Source organism: Palaemon carinicauda, chromosome 1 (genome assembly GCF_036898095.1).
Source record: "Palaemon carinicauda isolate YSFRI2023 chromosome 1, ASM3689809v2, whole genome shotgun sequence".
In the NCBI taxonomy this organism is placed as follows: Eukaryota; Metazoa; Arthropoda; class Malacostraca; order Decapoda; family Palaemonidae; genus Palaemon; species Palaemon carinicauda.
Genome location: NC_090725.1, coordinates 69,992,179 through 70,016,579, shown reverse-complemented (window position 1 = coordinate 70,016,579; position 24,401 = coordinate 69,992,179). Strand labels below are relative to the sequence as shown.

Here is a 24,401-nt window from a genome sequence, read left to right as displayed (position 1 = left end):
GCTCACAATGAATAAAATCTGCTAGAGACAAACATGAGTCCAGATATTGTCTTGCTTGGCTAGGTTGACAGGATCCTCCCCAATCCAATCTCACCCTACTTAGCCTTGAGTCTTGCAGGTAAGCCCTCAATGTCTTTTTGAAGGAGTGGGTAGCTAAGGCTACTTCACCCAAGTGAGCTCAGTGTTGACACTAGTAATTTTAGTTTTGTGACCCTGAAACCAATGACCCCTGTGGTAATCTCCCTGTGCAGTGCTTCCTAAGTGTGACCGGTTTCATGGTTCCTTCCTGCTGTAAGTAAACCCAGCATCTTTGTTGTAATCCCCAGTGAATGTCTTAACTTCCACTGTAATATTGTTCCCTAGTTTTGTAGTTCCTGTTGGGGTTAATGTCTAGGAGAGGGCCGCATGAAGATATCAGTGATATTCAATTTATTTTTACTAGAATGTGTAGGAATGTATGTAAATAATGGTATACGAGTGAGATAATTTAGTGAAAATCAATAATAGTCGAAATATCGACGATCAAACTCACGCTACTCTTGTCTTCCTCCCAGATTTTTTCTAAGTCTGTTGTTATTGTTGATTGTGTCTTGTTTTTGCTCAAATGAGCCCTGTAACCACTATAATCCGCAGACAAACTAGTCTACTATGAAGTCTTACACGTTTGGCCAATCACAGCGCCTATCCACTATGACGTCATACATGTTTGGCCAATCACAGCGCGACAATACATTATCTTACCCAGGTATTTCATTTCGTTTTTAGACATGGTGGCCCTAGCAAGCACGTCATCTCATGTTACACAAGAAGTTGAAATTCCATCTTTTTGTCCTGACTGTTTCCTAACTTACAATGAATTTGTTGTAACTTATTCTGGGAATATTGAAAAACTAGTGGATTTGTGCCAGAGACACAATTTAATTTTACAAAATAAAAATTGTCCTACATGTCATGGAACCTTCGCAACGGCTTCACGTTTTCCTCAAAGCAGCAGCACATCTTTATCAACCAACAATTTAAGTTAATCTTCATTAATTTATGGAGTATATTATAATGGTGATAGTATAACGATGTATACAGCAGTACCATCACTTTGGATTTGGTTTGATGGATGTGTTAGGTAGTGTCCTTAAGGGGGGGTCGCAGGGGGGGCAAAGCCCCCCCCCCCCCCCCCCGGTAGGGGTGCAGGGCCTCTAGGCTAGGTTCGATGGTGCCCTGAAAATCACTGTGGCCTTAAGGGGGGGGGGGGTACAGGGTACAGGCCCCCCAGGGTAGGTTAGTTGGTTGTATTAGGTTCGGTAGTGCCCCGAAAAATCACTTTTCTCCTCCTCCCCCCACCCAAAAACCCCGCTTCCCCCTGGGGTCCCCCATAATTGTAGTAGAAGGTTTATGCTCATATTTTGTGTGTAAGAGTTAAGTCTTAGTTTCTTTTTTATTCATTTCCTCATGTTTCTATGCAATGTGCAACAATAATCTGGTTGTTTTTTGCCGTTTTTCGTCGTTAATACTTGAAAAACGGGTGCGGCCTTCTCCTAGACATTTACCAAAATCTGAAAGTGTTCAAACAGTGTGCTACCGGTACCACTCTACCTGAAGATTATCATTATTCATTCGTGTGACCTGATGAGGTTAGTGACCTGTTTTCTTACTAGGTTAAGTTAGCTGTTTATTAAATGAAATGAAGGCGAAATCCTCGGAGAACCATGCGTTTGAACAGTGTCTTTTTGCGTCGATATGTCGTAAGTTGCAAACATTGGCGATGGTTGTCAATGCATTTTCACTTTCATGAGTACTTGTTTTCTCAGTAAAATTGGATAACAGAATGGTTTGCATGGTATATTTTCACATGTTTTGGAAGAATTTGCCGAGCATTTTTCTCGGAAATCCATAGGTTGTGGAGTTGTGGCAGTCAATACCTAACTCCTTAACTATGAATTTGCGCCAATAATCACCATCAGATTCGTTCAAAACGCCTGAAAATGTGCTTGAAAAACCATTCTGTTATTCACTGGGAATTATTGGCAACTTATGTAAATTTACTACTCCCTCCAGATCCCCCTCCCCTTCTCAGGTCACAGTAAACAAAAGTGTAATATATATTTCAGGGGAATAGGATGCCAATATTTTGTGTAATTTCATGTGGATTTACTATGCCTCCCAGGGAATAGGATGCCAATATTTTGTGTAATTTCATGTGGATTTACTATGCCTCCCAGGGAATAGGATGCCAATATTTTGTGTAATTTCATGTGGATTTACTATGCCTCCCAGGGAATAGGATGCCAATATTTTGTGTAATTTCATGTGGATTTACTATGCCTCCCAGGGAATAATGTTTAGAGGAGGAAAGGTTAGTTACCCATTATCGATTCAACGATAAATTTTCCCCACTCAAAACCCCCGGTTCCCACTTCCGAATACTTTGACAAGTTCCACGATGTTGTTTTAAAAGAGCAATTTTTTCCTATCGGATTCAGTTTACCATGAATACCGCTGGAAGAAGTCTGTTTTGGTCATTGTTTAAAACAGATTGTTCAGTAAATTGCTATTGTTGCTCATGTGAAAGTAAAAAGAAATACCCCCAAAATAATAGCCACATGATTGGTGTGCACAGCTCAGAACCAAGGAGCAGGGAGATAATGTTTATTGGCAAGCGAAGCAAGTCACAACGGAGCCAAAACCATTTGAGAGATGTGGAATAAATTATAGGTAATTATAATCCTTGAATAGTTTCCTTGGAGATGGCGTGTGCAGCACATCCATGTACCTCTTGTCAGAGTAAAGGAGCCGTGAGACAATCTTTATTTGTGAGCTAAGTGAGCCAAGTCCTAGTAAAAGCCATTTGCAGGACATAATGTGAATCATAAATAATTACAATACTTTAATTTCATGCTAACGAACCATATATTTTTCCACTGGTGGTTGTGTGTTTATTATGCATTTCTGATCGTTACTATTGCTAAAAATCACTCATTTCTGGGGTTTCCCCATTCAAAACGGAGGTTTCCCCCAAGCCGCCCATAATTATTATCATGTGGCAGTTGGTGTTGGAAAACTCCTGAGCAAGTGCTATGCCCCAATATTCATAGTCAGAAAAGAATAAAACACAAGAGAACATGTAGGAGAAATATTTGGTTCATGTATTTGGCTAGAAATCAAAGTATATATTTACCCTTTTATCATATGACGCTCCACTATTAGAAGTACCTGTAGGTGAAAATGCTGGTTTTTTTCTTGCTGATGCCCATTTAACTATGTAGGTGGTCAAATATTAATGATGGTATGCTATACATTTTCAGTTCTGAGAATTCTGGTTGTTTGGGTGATGGTGTGCACCTAATTATTCCAGATTGGTTTATTTTACAAGTCCTTTGTTTAGTGTAGTAGATCCTGTTATAAAAAGCAGAACAGGAAATACATCTTTTAGGTAGACCTAAACCACCCAGTAAGGCTTGAGTATACATTTCAACTCCCAGATAATGGACGGCCCAGTTGGAAAGTTGTGATTTTTGTGTACGGTTGAGCACATATTGAATGTACTGTAATGTACTAATCTTTCATTATGTAATATTGCAAAAAAGTCTACTGTACACTGTATATGAATACACAGAACATTAGTGATGTCTTAGCCTAGGCACCAGGTCTTAACCTAACTAGCCTGAACTCCTCTCCCACCTAGCGAGACCTAAGCAAATGCAAATGGAATCAAGTTAGGTGAGTGCAACCTGACAGGACCTTTCATAATTTAGCCTACAATGTTATAGACTAAAACAAAATCATGGTCCTGACCTATAATTTAATGCAACCGTTTAAAGTACTGTATTACTACAAAATGCTGTCTATTATATAAAGTAAATATGGGGCTGCCTCATATGTTTAAACAAGATTTACTGCCTTTCCATACCTTAACACTTATCTAGATTACAGGAATATGTACTAACCTTAACCTAACCTAGGATGCGGGCTCCTTACCTAGCCCTACTGAGTCGCCCCCCCTAACCTATGTGACTTATGATGTTGTAGATAGAATTAAATTGAGGATATACAGTATCCCGACTTCACATACAATGCTGTAGGTTAAATCAATTATGGAGGTATATCCCAACTTAACCCTTTTACCCCCAAAGGACGTACTGGTACGTTTCACAAAAGCCATCCCTTTACCCCCATGGACGTACCGGTACGTCCTTGCAAAAAAATGCTATAAAAATTATTTTTTTCATATTTTTGATAATTTGAGGAAATTCAGACATTTTCCAAGAGAATGAGACCAACCTGACCTCTCTATGACAAAAATTAAGGCTGTTAGAGCAATTTAAAAGAAATATACACCAAAATGTGCTGGGAAAAAAGTAACCCCTTGGGGGTTGAGGGTTGGAAATTTCCAAAAAGCCTGGGGGTAAAAGGGTTAACCTACCGCATGACATATTCCTGTTTAAAACATAACTCAAACAGTTGTCAAACCTTTACTGTAGAATTATAAGTTTTGCAATATAGCTTGTAATACAGTTTGGCTCGTCAAAACTTTACCTAAGGCACAACTAACAAAAATTCACAGCATAACACTTGGCAACTGTATGCTGTAATAGTTAAATAACTTGGCAAAATTAGATTTGCTTATAAGAAGTGGTATATTTTATTTACTTGTTTAAGCATAATTTGTTCTGAACTTGAAGCAGAAAGAGAATAATAACTTGAATATAAAGCAACATGTGTATAGAACTTGCTAGTATATAATGCATTAATTGTTAATATATACTTATATCTAGCCAAACTGGAATTTTCTATAGGAAATGGTCGAGTGCGGCCTATTTTGGCATATTTCTCTATATAGGTAATTGGGACTGGGTCATAATTACTTGTGTATTACCCAATTGTTCACTTTTGAGAGACGTTGTGGTCAGGGCTGCCGGATTCTCCACACTAGGCAACTCCACAACACTTCAGTGAGTCGGCAACATCAAGCGCTGAACTCCACTGAGCCTCCTATATAGTCCCATAGCATCCACACTTTCATAGACTTTACAATGATTGTCATTTTTATATAGATATCACGGGGAAAATAAATAATAAAACACTCATATTAATTATTTATTACTTTTTATTACATTTTAATCGACATACATCATCTCTTTACAAAGTGTGGAATTTATTAATACTCGGATTCCACATTCCACACTTGATCAAGGTGTGGAGCAGATTAGCCGTATCGATGACGTCAATTCCACGTTTCGGCAGCCCTGGTTGTGGTTACTGCACATGCATTGCTTTTCAGTCGTTTTTTGGTAGCTTTGTTTTTTTTTTGCATGATGTGATCCTTATCTTGCTTTATGATTGAATTAAGAGCTGCTAAATATTTATGCGTAAATTTCCCGATGTTGTTTTACAAAGCCACTTTTTTAAATATTAAACTTAGCCGGTGAATATATAATAGCTGACGTCTCGGACGGCTCGACAGAAACACAAAAACTCGCGAGCGATCGCCACGAAGGTTGCGGGTGTGCCCACCAGCGCCAACTATCGGCCAGATACCGCATATACATGTAAACAGCCTCAGTTCTTCTCTGTCAGTCTTGTCGACAAGTTGATTCCGTTACTCGCTGTTGACCTGGAGTTTTTCGTCATTCTTGGCGAAGTACTTCTTTTTGGTTTTGAGCTTTCGCAGTGCAGGTGTTTTTTATCTTCAATTAAAACTCTTGAACCCTTTTTTGGATAGATTTTATTGTTGATGACTTTGGATTGTTTTTGGATTTTCTTTGACTTTTCAAAATGGCTGACCCTTCTCCGATTCCTAAATTTCGTAAATGTAATGCTAGGGATTGTAACAAACGTCTTCCAAAGGCCTCTCTCGACCCACATACCGTGTGTTCTAATTGCCGAGGTAAAACCTGCCAATTAGGAGATCGGTGTGATGAGTGCGTGGTACTTTCGGAATTCGACTGGCTAGAGTTTGATAAGTATTCTCGTAAGCTTGAGAGAGATAGTGAGGAGAAGTTCCTCTAGATCATTAGATTTTTCCTCCTCCCATGCCCCTGAACCTAATCCTTCCCCTGTAGTAGTTGTGCCTGAACCTTCTACTAGCACTCATGAACCATCCATGCGGGATATGTTGCTTGCCATTCAAGCGTTGGGCGAGAGAGTTGAGTCTTTGGCAACGGACCGTAATCAACTCATGGCGGATGTGAAAGTGTTAGTGTCAGAGTGCCACATTGGAAAATCGTGGGGATAAAGTGATTAGTGCGCAAAGTGTTTTTAGTGTTGCGACCGAGGGTTCGTCTGTTCGTGCTTGTTGTTCTCCTAGTCCGAGACCTCTTGCAAGCTCCCATGCACCAGGGAGAAGTAATGTCGTAGGACTTATGGGGACGAGAGGCTCTAACCAACGAACAGACGTTCCCTCTATGGTTTCGGGCGTATCTCGTCAAGACCGCCCCTACCATAAGACGAGCGAGTCGGTTTTCTCCTCGTCATCCGAAGGCTTCTCGCGAAAGAAACCTTGGAGCAAAGTTTCTAGACCCTTAAAGCGGAAGTCAGTCCCTTCAGGACAGGTCCAGCGTCCTGGCTGTAGCCATTGGGACAGCTCTGACCCTGTGCAGTCATCGGAAGACTGCTCGCCACCTAAACGAAAGCGTAACACGGGCTCCGAGAGTCTCAGTAAAGGCAATGTTTTGCCGTCACAGACGTTACCATCGTCTCGGCCCGTACCGACTCCCGTTGATCCTAAATGGGTTGTCTTGCAGGATATGCAGAATAAGCTTGCCTCCCTTATGGAGGAGTATACCGTTGAGCAGGTTCACGATGATCCTCGCCGTTACGCTGATCGAGATCCTGGCCTTCAGCCGCCCAAACGAGCCTTTACTCGTCCTGTTGACGTTACAAAGTCACGTCAGTCACGTGACTTGGAGCCTCACTCGATGCAGTCCCGTGTTGACTTTCAGCCGCTTGTTGACGTTCAGCCGCCACCGCATGCTCGTGTTGACGTTCAGGACGTTCGCCAACCAGCTCGGTTGCCTTGTTTTGACGTTGAGCGTCAAGCACCGCAGTCAAGGGTGGTTTTGACTGCTCAATCTAGGCAGTCTCGACTTGACGTCGAGCGTCCTCCCGCTCCTGTTGCTGTTGCTGGTCAGTCCTTTAAGCAGTTACATGACGTAGCGTCCTTGACTGCTACTGATGCTCCTTTGCGTGTGGACTTTGCTTGTCAAGCATTGCCACCACGGCAGGTCTCTCCCTTGCTTGAGACTCATCAATTGTCGGACGAGGTTCCTTCAGATGAGGATGTTGCTGATCCCCTGCCTACTGATAATCCTTTGGACGTTTTATCAGACGTGGAAGAGCCTAAGACTGCGCAACCTTCCATGGATTTTAAGAAAATCATGATGGTTTTTAAGGATCTTTTCCCAGATCATTTTGTCACTGCTGCTCCTCGTTCGCCTCCGTCTGAGTTTGCACTAGGCTTAGCTGCTGCCAAGCCTTCCTTTACTAAGCTAGTGCTTTCTCGCTCTTCTAAGAGGGCTTTACGTCTACTAGGCGACTGGTTGGTTACCAGGAGGAGTTTGGGGAAGACGGCCTTTGCCTTCCCCCCTTTTAAACTAGCTTCTAGAGCGAGCGTCAGGTATGCCACGGGAGAAGTTCTCGGCTTTGGAGTCCCTGCCTCTGCCCATGGTGACTTCTCAAGCCTCGTAGACTCTCCCCGTCGCCTGGCCATGAGACGCTCTAAAATTTGTTGGTCCTCCTCGGACCTTGACCATCTCCTTAAAGGGGTTTACCGTACAGGGCCTTCGAAGTTTTTAACTTTTTAGATTGGTCTCTAGGAGCATTAAGCAGGAAGATCTCGTCTGCCGACCAGGATGTTTCCTTGCTCATTATGTCTTGTATGGACAAAGCCATCCGCGATGGCTCCAATGAACTCGCCTCCACCTTTACGTCTGGAGTCCTGAAGAAGAGAGACCCTTTGCTCTTTCCTTTCAGCAGGAGTTACTCCCTGTCAAAGATCGGAACTTCTTTTTGCTCCCTTATCGGCTGCCTTATTTCCTCAACAGCTGATCAAGGACATTGCTGCATCGCTTGTACAGAAGGATACACATGACCTGATGGCTTCGTCTGCTCGCAAGGGAGCTCCTTCTTCATCCTTTGTTGTGAGACCCAGAATCGAGACTCCTGCGTCTAGGTTTATCCCGCCCTTTCGTGGCAGAGCTCCCAGCAGGGGAGGCGCTCGTGCCGACGGAAAGAGAGGCAAGAGGAGAAGATCCAAGTCCTCCCGTGGCAGAGTCTGACTGCCCACGTCCTCAGACAGCGGTAGGGGCCAGACTGAACAACTTCTGGCAGGCCTGGGAGAAGAGGGGTGCAGACCAAGAGTCTGTGTTGTTGCTCAAGGAGGGGTACAAAATACCTTTTGTACGCAGACCTCCTCTAGTAACAGTTCCTCTAGACCTCTCTCCCAGGTATCGAGAGGAGTCAAAGAGACAAGCTCTACATCACCAGGTGTCTCTGTTGCTAGAGAAGGGAGCGGTGGTGAAAGTCTCGGACCTTCAATCACCGGGGTTTTACAACCATCTCTTCCTAGTCCCAAAGCATACGGGAAGTTGGAGGCCAGTGCTGGACGTCAGTGCGCTCAACGTTTTTGTTACGAAAACAAAATTTACGATGGAGACCACGAAGTCCGTCCTAGCAGCGGTCAGAGAGGGAAACTGGATGGTCTCTCTCGACCTGCAGGATGCGTACTTCCACATTCCTATACACCCGGATTCTCAACCGTATCTGAGGTTTGTTTACAGGAATGTGGTGTACCAGTTTCGAGCACTGTGCTTCGGCCTCAGCCCTGCTCCTCTCGTGTTTACGAGGCTCATGAGGAATGTGGCAAAGTTCCTTCATTTATCGGGAATTCGAGCCTCCCTGTACTTGGACGACTGGCTTCTCAGAGCATCGTCCAGTCATCGCCGTATGCAGGACCTTCACTTGACGTTGGATCTGGCAAAGGAGTTGGGACTGTTGGTAAACTTAAAAAAGTCTCAACTGATTCCATCCCAGACGATTCTCTATTTGGGGATGGAGATTCGCAGTCTAGTTTTTCGGGCTTTTCCGTCTGCCACCCGAATAGAGCAAGCCCTGCTCAAAGTCCAACTCATGCTGAAAAGAGACCGTTGTTCAGTAAGAACTTGGATGAGCCTAGTAGGGACTCTATCATCCCTGGAGCAGTTTGTCTCGCTAGGGAGACTTCACCTTCGCCCTCTCCAGTTCCATCTAGACTCTCACTGGAGGGACAAGGTTGACGTTGGTTGCTCCCCTCTGGCCCGCGAGAGAGTGGTTCACAGAGGTACTTCAATGGCTGGTAGACGTTCCAAGGAGTCTTCCTCTAAGGATAGATCTCTTACGGCAGCCCCACGTAAGGGATCTTCATCAAAGCCTCCCCGCGCTTCGTCTGACTGCCTTCAGACTATCGAAAGAATCTCAAGAGCTCGAGGCTTTTCGAAGGAGGCAGCCAGAGCGATTGCGAGAGCTAGGAGAGCTTCTACCATCAAAGTATACCAGTCGAAGTGGGAAGTCTTTAGAGACTGGTGCAAGTCAGCATCTATTTCCTCTTCCAGTACCCCTGTAGCCCAAATCGCAGATTTTCTCCTACATCTGAGAAATGTTCGCTCCCTCTCAGCGCCCACTATTAAGGGCTACAGGAGCATGTTGGCGTCTGTATTCAGACATAGAGGCTTAGATCTTTCCAATAATAAAGATCTCCAAGATCTCCTTAAGTCTTTCGAGACCTCTAAGGAGCGTCGTATGGCAACTCCTGGATGGAACTTAGACGTGGTCCTAAGGTTCCTGATGTCCGACAGGTTTGAGCCATTACATTCAGCCTCCCTGAAGGATCTCACCCTCAAGACGCTTTTCTTAGTGTGCTTGGCTTCGGCTAAAAGGGTCAGTGAGATCCATGCCTTCAGTAGGAACATCGGCTTTTCCACAGATAAAGCCACATGTTCACTTCAGCTTGGTTTCTTGGCCAAAAATGAACTGCCTTCTCGTCCTTGGCCTAAGTCATTTGATTACCTTGCCTGTCAGAGATCGTAGGCAACGAGCTTGAAAGAGTTCTGTGTCCAGTTAGAGCTCTGAAGTTTTATTTAGCTCGTACCAAATCCTTACGAGGTGGATCTGAGGCCTTGTGGTGCTCAGTTAAGAAGCCATCATTGCCTATGTCAAAGAATGCTTTGTCATATTTTATTAGATTTTTAATCAGAGAGGCTCATTCTCACTTGAGTGAAAAAGACCGTTGCTTGCTTAAAGTTAAGACGCACGAAGTAAGAGCTATAGCAACTTCCGTGGCCTTTAAGCAAAACAGATCTCTGCGAAGTATTATGGACGCGACCTTTTGGAGAAGCAAGTCGGTATTCGCGTCATTTTACTTGAAAGATGTCCAGACTCTATATGAGGACTGCTACACACTGGGTCCATTCGTTGCAGCGAGTGCAGTAGTGGGTGAGGGTTCTACCACTACATTCCCTTAATTCCAATATCCTTTTAATCTGTCTCTTGAAATGTTTTTAATCTTGTTTTGGGTTGTACGGAAGGCCAAGAAGCCTTTCGCATCCTGGTTGATTTGGCGGGTGGTCAAATGTCATTTCTTGAGAGCTCCCAGATTAAGGGTTTTGATGAGGTCCTGTTGTATGGGTTGTCGCCCTGGATACTTCAGCTCCTGGAAGTCTTTCAGCATCCTGAGAGGATGGCTGGGCTTCGTGAGGAAAGCGGACTAACAAGGCAGAGTAATCGTCAGAGTCAGCTTCCTTACCAGGTACCTATATTTATTTGGGTTTTGTTATGATATAACTGTCAAAAACTCTAAGCATATACGCCGTAAACTGTATTAATACTGGTCTCTACCCACCACCATGGGTGTGAATCAGCTATTATATATTCACCGGCTAAGTTTAATATTTAAAAATGATATTTTGATTATAAAATAAATTTTTGAATATACTTACCCGGTGAATATATAAATTATAGGCCCTCCCTTCCTCCCCGATAGAGACCCAGCGGAATGAGAAGAACTGAGGCTGTTTACATGTATATGCGGTATCTGGCTGATAGTTGGCGCTGGTGGGCACACCCGCAACCTTCATGGCGATCGCTCGCGAGTTTTTGTGTTTCTGTCGAGCCGTCCGAGACGTCAGCTATTATATATTCACTGGGTAAGTATATTCAAAAATTTATTTTATAATCAAAATATCATTTTCCCATCCGAATCAGTTCCACCATGTCTACCGTTGGAAGAAAATGTCTTCCATGTGGGAATTCAATCTATTTCGAAATTTAGTGTAATTTAATATATTTTTGTCATTGATTAAAATACTCAGTTCAGTATATAGCTATTGTTGCTCTTGTGATAGTGAAACTATCCCCTGGTTAATACGTGATACTCGATTTTCCAGCAAAACTGGAATTTGCTATAAAGAATGGATGTGTGCTAGCTACTTTGGCATTTTTCTCAGTATGATTATTGGGGGTCTGTGACCTAAGTGTCGTCCGATTCAAATGTGAACGCTATATCCAAGTCTGTCTGTTGTTTACCTTTTGGAACCTAATGGTGGGTTATTAGACATGCGTTAGTTTCAGTTGCTTGGGGAACTGTGTGTTTTTAATGACATATTCATCAGCTTGTTTTTTAACCAATTTAGAGCTTAAAAGTACTGTACTTATGCTCAAGTCCCCGAATGTACTTATACTTCCCCTATCGTCACCCCTATTTTTCTTTAGTTCCATCATGACGACCATATGCTCTTGGTGTTATTTAACAGAGTGGGAGGTAACATAAGTATGTTTTAGGAAATAAATGACCTGGTATATGAGTTTTTACACAAATGTGGAGTCATCTCTTCAGCCGTATAATGCCCTACCTGCGGTCATCCGTATGCCTTTAGACCTCAATTAAAAATGAGGGCTTGTAATTAATCAGTCAAGGTGGCTAAGAAAGAGAAAGCCTCATGCATGTAGGTTTTTTTAACCACACTCAAGGGCACTTTATTTTTTTTAAAGCCTATGTTCAAGTGTGACATAACTCCTGATTGTGAATATTTTTTCTTTAAAGGACTTTTCAGCATGGCACTATTGTCCAGAACTTACAGGCTATTGGTGGGCCTGACATAGTTGGTGAATTAGATGAATGGAAGTTTGGAGTGGCCAAATACAACAAAGGTAGACTTTTGTCTGGTTTGTGGGTATTTGGTGGCTTAGAGCTGGAGAGCAAAAAAACTTTGGTTGATCAACCAAAAAATGGACACTCACTTGTGCCCTTGATAAAACATTTTATTAAGTTGGGGTGTTTAATCCAGAGTGATTCATGGAAAAGCTATAAAGGTCTTGCCACTTACGGATATACGAACCTCTGTGTTAATCATTCAGAATGTTTTATGGATACAGACAGGTGCAGATACCCAAAACATAGAGAGGTTTTAGGGAGATGTCAAAAGTTACATTCTTGGTGGTGGAATGCAAAAGGAATATTTAGTTCAATATTTATCTTATGCTTTATCCACCAGGTAAAATTCATTTTAATACAAATTTTGAATTTTATGTATTTTGTTTTTCATGAACTATCATACTAATGTGTGTTTATTTTACCACCACAGGAGGTCCGAGCATTTACATCATTTACTGCCTCAAGCTACCATTTTGTATCCTGACCCAGTGCTCCCACCATCTATAGAGGATCCTCAACCATCTACCTCATAAATTTGAGGTAAGGATTACTGTATGACTACAGTACTTATGATACTTTAGTAGTGACTCCGTGGATAGCATATGCAGCATAACCGTGTAATGCTTGCCTGAACAGAGCTGTGTGTAATCTTTATTTTTTAGCAAAATGACTCACGGTGGTGCAAAAACTAATTGAGGGACAAGTGAATCATAGGTAATTATGGTATAGTTTCACTCCACTTATACTAGGATCCCCCATGATTTTAATTATAGAGAGGGAGTAGAAAACCTTATGAACAGCTGTTGTCCCTTAATGATCATGGTAAAAAAATAAATGAGTAGGGAAAATATATGGTTCATGTAATGTGCAAGCTAGCCAAAGTGGAGCAGAGCCATTTGAGGTATGTAATGTAAATTATTGTATAGATAATTATGATATTTTGATAGCACAGCACATCCATGTACCGCGTGCAAAGAACTTGAGTCATTGAGATAATGTTTATTTGTTAGCAAAGTGAGTCATAAGATTACAAAAACCAGTTGAGGGACGTGTGAATCATATGAATTTATGATATATTTTCAGGCCACTTTCAATGGAGCCCTCATCATTATGATGGGGGGAGGGTATGAAACTTATGAACAGCTTTTTTCCCCTAATAATCATGGTAAAAAAATTAATAAACCACAACAATGAGTAGGGAAAATATATGGTTCATGTATTTGGCTAGAAGGTAAAGTATTATATATTTACTGTTCAATTTATAGCTATACAAGAATACACTACAAGAAATGGGTGATTGCTGACTATTTTGCCATGCTTCTCTGTGTGGCTAATGAGCCTTGGGTATCGATTGACTAAAATGTGAGAACCACTTACTTTTCTAAGTCCATTGTATACTTTTGAGACTTTTTGTGGGATACAGTACTCAAGAGGATGGATTGTGCAGCGGATCCATTTACCACTTGCCAGAACAGAAAAACAGGAAAATAATGTTCATGCGAGTGAAGCGAGTGACGTAATGTGAATCGTAGGTAATTCAGATACTTTATCTTCATGCCATTTACACGAAACATATAATTTTGCAACTCGTTATCTTGTGTTTATTATACATTTCTTATCATTACTATTGCTGCAATTTTTTTTTTCTTTTTTTTTCCCCACCTAAAAACCTGGTTTCCCACAGGATTCCCATAGTATTTTTATTGTATGGGGGAGGGTTTGAACACCTTATAAACAGGTGGTTTGCTCCCTGTATTCCTTTTCAAAGTGGATAAATCACAAAATAACAATTAGGAAAAATATATAGTTCATGTATTTAGCTATAAATTAAAGTATCTTATATTTACCAAAGAACAGTTCTCTCAATTCTTTTGCTGCTTTACAGATCAATGGTGGATAATTATGCTTATGTTATTTTCCTATGGATTTAGGACTTTTTCATATCTGATGTATTTACTAATTGACCTTTTGAACCCAATGAAACTTCCAGAAGTTTTATGCTACAGGTTTCAAAGGTTTATGTAACAACCATTTCTTAAACCCTATGGAGTTACTTAATGGCTGATGTGTTTGTTGAAAATACTTGTGGGGGAACAAAATATATAATAAAGTCGTCTTCATTTACTCGCTGGCTGCCACTTGTGTAATAAGTGCTTTAGGGAGAATACAGTCTATTTATTCTGGCATTTAATCAAAGTAAGTGATGTATATAAGAAGCTCTTGTGTTATGTACGCAAGAAGATCTGTTTAATGTCTACCAAGTGATATAACGTCATTATTTATCAAATGGAATACTTACAGCGGATGAAGACTACAATCCATGAGGAATAGCACCTGAGGCTATGGTAGGTGGTGGTGTTCAGATGTGATACCGTACAATCATCTTTCACTGTTTTCCCCACCCTAATCCCAGGTTTCCTGTGACACACTTGTTACATGTATTTTTCTAGCTGAGTTTGGTGTGATTTATGCTCGTCTCGTTCGTACACTGTGTAATTCACTTTTTATGGTATCCCCACCCGTAAAACATCATTTCCCACTGAGAATCCACGATAATTGTGCCATTTAAGGGGTAGAGAAAAGTAAAAACTAATGGTTGGAAATGCTGGACACATTAACATATGGTTCACTTATAAGAGAAGAAAATTAGTATCTTATCTTCTAACAAACTATATTATCTATAAACAGACTATGTATCACAAAATATTTGAACAGCAATGAATGCTATATTTTCAACTTGAACGGGATAAATCAGGTTAACTGCAAGCGAAAATAAGTATTCTGCAATATTAATCTTAATTAAATGCAATTTACACTGTTTCAATAGATCAGGTATCAAAAGAACCTTCATTTTTTTGAGATGAAAGAACACTTCTAAAGCTAACGTTGCTAAGAGGAAATATTGTAGTGGGAAAACAAGTTTTTTTTATGGTATGGGACCACTGAAAATAAGTATAATATTATGATAAATGAGGAAAATGACAAGATATTTCCCCTGCTGAATTTCACTTGATTTGTTGTCTTTTTAATTAATAGATGATAACAATGATTTTTACATTGTGCGCATATGATACTCATAACCACCACCTTAATATTGTTGACTATGGAATTACATTCCCCACTCTATCCTACAATTATGACGACCTCATTGGGAAATCATTTGATCCTACATTAACATAATTATTCCTTTTGTCCTATAAATACGCGATAACTTATGCGCCAGCTGGAACGATACAGTAGTAACAATGGGTAAGTGAGGATGAGCCACCTACCTGCCTGCCTGAGCCAAGCCACTTTTGTCTTTGGTTGCATGGTTACAGAATGGGATGCTACCAGGGTCCTAATTTTAAACCATCACTTTTGGAACTTTCTCTTACTTTAGTTTGTTATAATAGTTTATTTTTGTCAAGTGCACTTTTACTTTTCATCAGTGGAGGAAGAGGTCTGAAAGATATAACAAAGGAAAGTTTTCCTTTTTAGAGAATCTTAATTTTGTGTAGCTTTGTAAGGTTAACTGGAGCATGAGCCTAGTGTAACAATTCATCATCATATCTTATCTCGCCAACATTGTACCCACTGCGTTGCAACCTGTTTACATTCATAGAGCTTCAAATTTGTACAGATTGGCTGCTCTTAACACCCACGAAGTATGTGATTCATTGTCTGTATGTGATGCCCACATGGGGCCTCAGCAAAGAGGGTGAGACCCCTCTTATGAAGATTGTTAGCAGTCCTCCAATTGTAGCTCGTACTCCATTAAGAGTAACCCAATCCTTTCTACAGAGATTTGTTCCATGGGGAAGAAACTGACATGGGCTCTGTATGGCTTTGCCTGGTGGGCTGTGGTCTGTTTCCAGCATTCCAGATGGCAATTTGATACTCCATGGGGTCTAGGCTAGTGGTGGTTATGAAGCTTTTGCAGTATTTTGATCTCTTTGAAGGGGCTATGCTGCAGATAATTGGTGGTATAATGCCTGTGATTCTATAGGGTACTGGGAGGGGCATTGGTCTTAGGGCACCAGTAATTGTGACATGCTTGATTGAGGTTGGCGTTAACTTTATGGGGATGACATGACCTTTCCCAGACTGTTGAGCAGTATTTGGCAGTGGAGTAGTTGAGTGCCACAGGGGTTTTGTCTTACGATTGAGGATTTATTTCCCATTTTGAATGAGCAAATTTGCCAAAGAGGTTATTTCTGGTAGCTACCTTCTCCTTTACTTTCCATACATGCCCCCTAAAAGATAGCGTAACAGGTGCTTCTGATATACCGGAGGCAAGTGACCAGTCCCTGCTGGGATCAAGCACCTGCACCTTCCTGTGGGGAACTCAGGACTATTAATCCTTATGACATTTGGCTGTTAACCTGTTAGTTCTTCACAAGTCTAGGCCATATGAAATGATGGCTAACCCCCATTTGTGGCGGTTATATCAAGTTTTACCCACTTTAACCCTTGTTATGTTTAGAGTTACCCAGTCCTTCCTGGTGATGGTTGTTTCACTGGGCATCCCTTCGTTTAGGCTAGGCAGCTCCTCATTGGATGGCCATCAGTCGTTTTCCTGCCGCTTGTCTAGCCTGTGAGTAGCTGCCCGAAAAGGTTCTAGTCCGTTCACTGTTGCGAAGCTTTTGCGGGTTTTCAGTCTTGGCCTTGCTTCCTGATGATTGTGGAATGGATGCAAGGGGTCATTGATTTGTGTATTTTTTCAGTTCATGCTAGTATTTCTCGTCTTATATTGGATGGTGGGATACCGTCTGCTTTGTATGAAGATGGTAGAGGTGTTGGTTTTAGAATGCCAGTAATAATCCAACCTGACTTATTTAGCACTGTCTACCTCATTTGCATGGCTTAGATTTATACAAAGGGGTACTAAAATCTAGGAGCTTGCAGTTGTGAGAGTCATGCCGACGCTTTCTAAAGATTTGGTGATGTAAACACATTATATTCGTCAAAACAATATTTAGTTCGTTATTTGAGGTTGAATAAAATTAGTAATTCGATGAGACAATGATTGTTCGGTCAAGGGACAAAGGCAGGATAAGGCAGCCAATGGTGGATAAAGGCAGGATTATATTAAAGAATAAGGTTGGATAGATTTTTCATTGATTTAAGGTAACATTGGTTAACCATTGGCAAAAGTCATATTACTGTTGTGTTAATAGTTTTGGATAGGTTAGTTAAAGTATACCCGTAAGTAAAAAACAACATTGAATAAACTTGTCAGTGAACTAGTCGAGATTAGGTTAGTGAGTCAAAGAGTGTGATAGTTATCCATATTTAAACTAGTTAAGATGGTGAAGATTGGTAGAATAAACTGGTTCATTGATTGAAGGTTAACCAGATAATTCACTTAGATGTATTAAGTGAGTCAAAGATTGTGTGATAAGGTTTACTATAGTTAAACTAGATAAGTAAGATGGTGAAGATTGTTGGAATAAGCTGGTTCATTGATTGAAGGTTAACCAGAAAATTCACTTGGATAAATTGATTGATATGATGAGTTATTTTGTGGAGGATCCATGCTATATATAATGAATGTTTAGAATGCCATTTTAATTACGAGAGGGGTATATTTCCTTGATAAATTTATGAAGTTGCAGGTCTTATTTTAGGTGGGGGGAACACAATGATTATTCATTTGCACAACACTATACTCTTGTATACTAAGCAATATTCTACCCCTGAAACGGTTACTGTGTCAGTAAATCTTGTTTTTTGCTCAGAATTTATACACATCGTTTTTATATGAATGTTTTTATGAGTAGTTTGTGTTTTTGACCAGGTATCCTCTGTGGTGTAAGGGAATTTATGGTTTATCTAATATCTCTTGAAGAAAACAGTGGAATACCAGAAGTCAGTCCTTCGATTTGTGAAGTATTTCCTTGTTAGGATTCAGGAATTAATACTTTTTTGCTTTACATGATATACTTTGTGTTGTAATGGTTGCTATAATGAATATCGTGGACATGTCTGTCATTATTTCCAATATTTTAGAATATTTTTTTGTTTTTAGTTTATCATGCAGAATGTTTTACCAAAAGTGTAGTCATGATATTGAAGTGCACAGTAAAATATTCGAGTAAGAAATACATATCTGTAAAATTAATTTATTTTATTTTTTCAGACTAGAATCATCAAAAGAAAATTAAATATAGTCTCCTGCTCAAGCTAGAAAATTAAACTGCTGTAAGACATTCCTATTGACGTCGATGAAGATCTGCAGCAAATATTCTAGGATTTACTACAGAATAAAATCCCGAAAATTTCCGAGGAAGACAAAATTTTAAGCTCAAAAGGAGTAGCAAATAGTCTCGACTGAAGAGGCCATACTATCATCAAACCTTTTATTATTACTATTATCACTAGCCAAATTACAATCTAGTTGGAAACCCTAGTGAAAACCCTTATGATAAATATAATTATAGTCCTTCAAATATTTTAAATGCTCAATTTACTAGAGTTTTTGAGATTTTAATGATCTGTGTGTTACAAAGGTCACTCCATTTATATCACATTAGTTCAATGGTAGTCACTAACTGAGAATTGAAGAACAGAAGTCGAGTTAAAAGTAAAGTCATTTACAATATCACCAGATTATTTGAAGTTCATCAAAGTGTCTCTATTTTTGGAATTTAATTATAAAAGCTATTAATTTTTACTCAGTTTAGTAGCTAGTATTCTATTGGCTCCTAATCTTTACAGAGTCAGTGCATATAAAGCTATTTTAGTTAATTTTGAATTTTCTGTATCTTTCCCTTAATAAACACAAGTGAAGCTATTTTTTCTAGTAAATTCTAAATGCCTAAAATTTAATTTGAAAATCAGGTCCAGATCTACATTTTTGAGCATTGATTTTTCTGATTAAAATTCAGATTGCAATTTCTTAATTGTTATTTGATATTACGATCACAATCGTTTGAATAGTTAACTGGTTCCAAGTACCTCTAAAATAATTAGCCGAAATTATTATAGTTCATGTTAAATGGAGTGGCCTTATATTATGTATTATTATAAATGTATTTTTTTTTTTTTTTTTTTGAAAAGGTAAATTTAACAATAATAATCAGGTAAGACTAACAAATGTAAATGAGGAAGGACTTCTGCCTTAGAAATTTGCTGTTCATGTTTTCAATTTTTTTAACTATTATTAAATCAAATGATTATTTCCTCTGGACCTCCTTAACATCAGGATTGTATTATTTTTAGAATTGTGTACTGTAAACAAGTTATCTAAATGCGTGACTGAAGGGAAATTTATATTAATCATCATTTTAGCAATTGATTCAAATTTAAGTACATTAATTCCATGTGGATATAACTCCAACTAATTATTTTAACTATGAATATTTTTTTCATCTATGTAAACCATTTCATCTCTTTCTTTCGAGATTCTCATCCAATTAGTAGCAACTGACATTGAAATTTTCTCCTACACAATACGACTCAATGGTAGGCCTATGTTCTCTTAAAAAGGTATAAGCAGATTTACTCAAGTCCGTAGCTACTAGATAAAAAAAATAGTCTGGTTTTCTAATTAGCCACAGTTTGTCACAGTTCAGTAACTTTTTTCATTTAGCCGTGAGGGGATAGCTTATCATATTCCAGGAATCTACACGTGTATAAGTTTTACTATTTTGAATATACTAGAGAAGTAAAATAAATGCTAATTGATGATTTTTGCTAATATATTCCAAAATATACGAGAGAAGTAAAAAACGAATATTGATGATTTTTTGGCTTATATATTTCAAAATATACTAGAGAAATAGAAAAATGCTAATTGAAGATTTTGTCTTATATATTTCAGAATAATTTAAAGTAAAAAATGCTTATTGCTGATTTAGCTTATATATTTCAAAATAACCGTCCTATTTCCTTTCCTCGAGTAATAATGACATATACTGTATTCTTCTTATTTGAAGACTATGTAAATCCCCAGTACTAGAATTATTTCCATATATTTCACTTGAAAAGAGAGAGAACCAAGTATGAACTGTAAAGAATTCGTTTTTTATATATTGAATAAATTTGTTGTGTGGGTAACTGGTCCATTCATGATTAGAATAATTTTGAATATTTATGAAGGGAATCCCTGTATTCAAGGTCTTAAATAGTACTGCTTAGTATTAGAAGGCTAATATTCTCTCTCTCTCTCTCTCTCTCTCTCTCTCTCTCTCTCTCTCTCTCTCTCATATATGTTGGACCCATTCAAGAGCAATTCATATTATTTCTAATCTAGTGGTAATTACCACTTCATTCTCTCCGTCCATTCATGGAAATGAAAACGTATTTACTAGGGTGAAGTAAAGTATCCTTTGTAACTGCGTTCTCTCTCTCTCTCTCTCTCTCTCTCTCTCTCTCTCTCTCTCTCATGCGCTGCCAGCTCATCTAAGAAACATATCAGGAGTGAGCGTAGATGTGTTTAAGAATAAGCTCGATAAACACCTAAGATGCATCCCAGACCATCCAAGTCTGGATGATGCAAAATACACCGGAAGATGCATAAGCAAATCTCTGGTGGATATACGAGGTGCCTCACACTGAGGGACCTGGGGGAACTCAAACATAGAAAAAGGCTCTCTCTCTCTCTCTCTCTCTCTCTCTCTCTCTCTCTCTCTCTCTCTCTCTCTCTCTCTAATGCGCTGCCAGCTCATCTAAGAAACATATCAGGAGTGAGCGTAGATGTGTTTAAGAATAAGCTCGATAAACACCCAAGTTGCATCCCAGACTATCCAAGACTGGAAGATGCAAAATACACCAGAAGATTCATAAGCAAATCTCGGGTGGATATACGAGGTGCCTCACACTGAGGGACCTGGGGGAACCCAAACATAGAATAAGGCTCTCTCTCTCTATCTCTCTCTCTCTCTCATCTTGGAGTTAAGGTTATATCCACAACATAAATATACCTGTTTATAAATAAGTTTAGATTGTTTTGAATTTTTTGTGTTTTGCCAAGGTGTTGGTAAGCTTAATCTCAAAATTTCGCATCGTTTTAATTATTTTTATTAAATTAATAATTTTGCCAAAATATCTATTTTAATTATTCCAAAAGCTTGTTTACAGTAGATGATCTTATTAAATTTTCTTCAATCTAGTGAATGTTAATTTGTTTAATAATACAGTATTAGATTGACAAAATTGCTATCAAAAGGATAGAATATCTTATCCACTGGTTTTAAGCTTTTCATAATCTTTATACAAAAGATGGCATTGGCTGCCTCGTGTTCTAGTTCAGAATATGGTCTATATAGTTAATAACAATTGTAGTTTGGAACATTTCACAAATTAGGTTTATATTAAAATGTTTTATGAAGGGAATAGTAATTTTAGTTATGGTAGTCTTAAAAACCATCAGTGAAGTTAGGTTTAAATTAATATTCATGGAATATTTTTCGCTTAAGGTAGATGTTCTTATATTGGTTTTAATGTAAACTTTCAGGATTAATCCTGAAAGGCTTAATTAAGGATTAGTTATACCCAAGGAAAGGGTCAAGATTAATATTTTGTAAAGAAAATGCTCATATACATCTAGTTTTTGATACGTAGGCTAAACTTGAAAGGGTTTAGGAATTGCAAGTAGACAGTGCTTCTGAGGAAAGAAAAATAATCAGTTATTTAGGATATGACCAATTATTTAGGACAATTGGAGGAATAATTACTTTCAGGGAAATTCAAATAATTGGTTTTAAAGTAAACTTTCAAGATTATTCCTAAAAGGCTTAATTAAAGTAGTTAAACTTGATGAAAGGGTCAATATATTTGTAAAGAGAATGCTCAGGTACATCGGGGTTCTTGATACGCAGGCTAATCTTGAAAGGGTTTAGGAATGGCACTTAAGCACTGCTTCTGAGAAAAGAAAATTAATCCGGTCGTGATCAGTTAGGACAATGGGTTGAATAATTACTTTTAGGGAAGCTCGAAGAAAAACAGGTTTCATGAAACAATTTGAATACCTGATAGATTCCTTCCAATGTAACATTTTGTAATATCTTAAAAATAGTACTTTCATTACATATACACATTTAGAGGGTAGTGGATTTGGAAAATTTGAGTTGGCATAGAAATGTAGATTTTATCCCTTGAAATTTTAAAAGGGGTTTTATAGGTAGAATAGTTTTGCAAATCTAAAAGGTAACTTCATATAAATAAGACACTCTGAAGTGATTAGCCAGATATCATTTTGAAATTGTATCTTAAAGGTTGGTACTTTTTAAATAATATTCACAGATTCAGAGGGTATTGTTATAGTTTAAATTTTCAAGTGTATTAAAAGAGTAGATTTTATACTATTGAAAGTGGGTTTATAGGTAAAATTACTTTGCCAAAAAAAAAAAAAATTGGTTGAAATTTTCAATTTGATTAGAAGGTTAGATTTTAGCTATTAAAAGTGAGTTTATGGGTAGAATTAGTTTGCAAAAAAAGAAAGTGGTTGGAATTATCAATTTGATTAGAAGTGTAGATTTTAAACTATTAAAAGTAGGTTTATAGGTAGAATTGTTTTATAAAAAATGTGGTTGAAATTTTCCGTTTAATTACAAGTGTAGATTTTGAAATGTTAAAAGTGGGTTTATAGGTAGAATTGCTTCGCAAATAAAAAAAAATATGTAAATGGGATGTGAAAAAAATAATGTAAGTAGGCAGATATGAAAAGCTTAAAACCAGTTGTTTTTTTGTTAAAAATACTGTTATTTTGGCCATTTATGATTTTATTAGGTACAAATATTAATCAAAACTTGAGATGGAAGATGTTTGTATAATTCATAACTGTATATTGGTTATAATGGTTATTTCAAATATTTTGTTGTAAATAATAGTTGCTACTCAATAATGTCAATTGCATAAGTGGTATGGACGAAAATACTTGAAGGTACAAGAGCTTGAGTCTTGAATGATAATTTATGGCAAAAAAGTGACATACCTCTGCTAATAGTATAACTGCATGTATTGAATAAGTAAAGGTAGATGGTCCAGCATTTTGATGTCAGTATTATGGGTCATTATTGACTACTTTAGTCATATCCTTGGTTCATTATAGTCGAGCTTGAAAGGGTTACGTGTAATTCATAAGATTTGAGTACAATATAGTTGAATAGCTTAATGAATCAACTTCTTCATTCATAACAAATGATACGTATGAAGTCGAGCAATACTGGGGTTTAGCAAAGGAGTTAATTCTTAACCCTTTTACCCCCACCATAAGGTTAAATTTCGAGCACATTTTGCTATATTTTGCTTTTTTAAATTGCTCTAACAGCCTTAATTTTTGTCCTAGAGAGGTCATGTTGGTCTGATTCTTTTGGAAAATGTCTGAAGTTTTTCATAAAGTTATCAAATATATGCAAAAACATGTAATTACCAGTGTTTTGCAAAAACGTACCGGTATGTTCTTTGGGGGGTGAAAGGGTTAATATCCTCATAGTCACCACTAGTAGGGATATCAAGAATTTACTCCATTGGCTAAACCCCGAGATTGCTCAACTTCAGATATCTCATATCTGTTATGAATGAAGAAATTTACCCTAATTATCTATTCAAATATCTGGTACCCAATCTCATGAATGAACCTTTTCCAGCTCTTGTCTAAAATGAACCTAGGATATCACTTAAGTATTCAGTAATGTCCATATCACCGACGTCAAAATGCTGGGCCATCTACCTTTACTTATTCAGTATATGTAGTTATACTATTAGCAGAGGTATCACTTTTTTTTTTTTTTGCCATAAATTATCATTCAAGATTCAAGCTCTTGTATTTTTAAGTATTTTTGTCTATACCAAATTTTCTTATGCAACTGATATTATTAATAATGTCTTAAAAAAATATATTACACTTCATTAAGCTGTTAAGATATGTTTACCATATTCAAACATTGTAACTAATGAGGAATTCAAAAATAAAATGCATAAGAAAAATATTACAATTTTTTATTTAGTTTTCCCTGGTACATAAAAAGAAAATGGGATGAAAATGAAACGAAAATGGAAAAGAAAAGAAAATTGAAATAAATTTATTTTTTTAACGGTCAAGAGTGTTCTCCCTAAACGTCCCCCTCCCCCTTTTAGCACCAGTAAAATGCCTTATTCCCCACGAAAAATGGACCAAAAAGCTCAAGAAATAGTCCTTTCTCCTAACTAGTCACTTGTCCTTTTGGACTGTTATTGATCCCCCATGTACAGAATTTGTTCACCCCCCAACTGGGGTAGAGAGCTGCAGTACCAATGT

At 38.4% G+C, this 24,401-nt stretch overlaps 1 long non-coding RNA gene across 2 annotated transcripts in view; it reads left to right on the top strand.

Moving 5' to 3' along the window:
* Positions 1 to 18,470, top strand: part of LOC137648798 (uncharacterized) — a 38,281-nt gene extending 19,811 nt beyond the window's left edge. For both annotated transcript variants that reach the window (XR_011045706.1, XR_011045705.1), the window contains exons 2-3: positions 12,609 to 12,718; positions 18,300 to 18,470. This is a non-coding gene — a long non-coding RNA (uncharacterized lncRNA). The remainder of the gene's footprint in view (positions 1 to 12,608; positions 12,719 to 18,299) is intronic.
* The last annotated feature ends 5,931 nt before the right edge of the window (positions 18,471 to 24,401 follow it).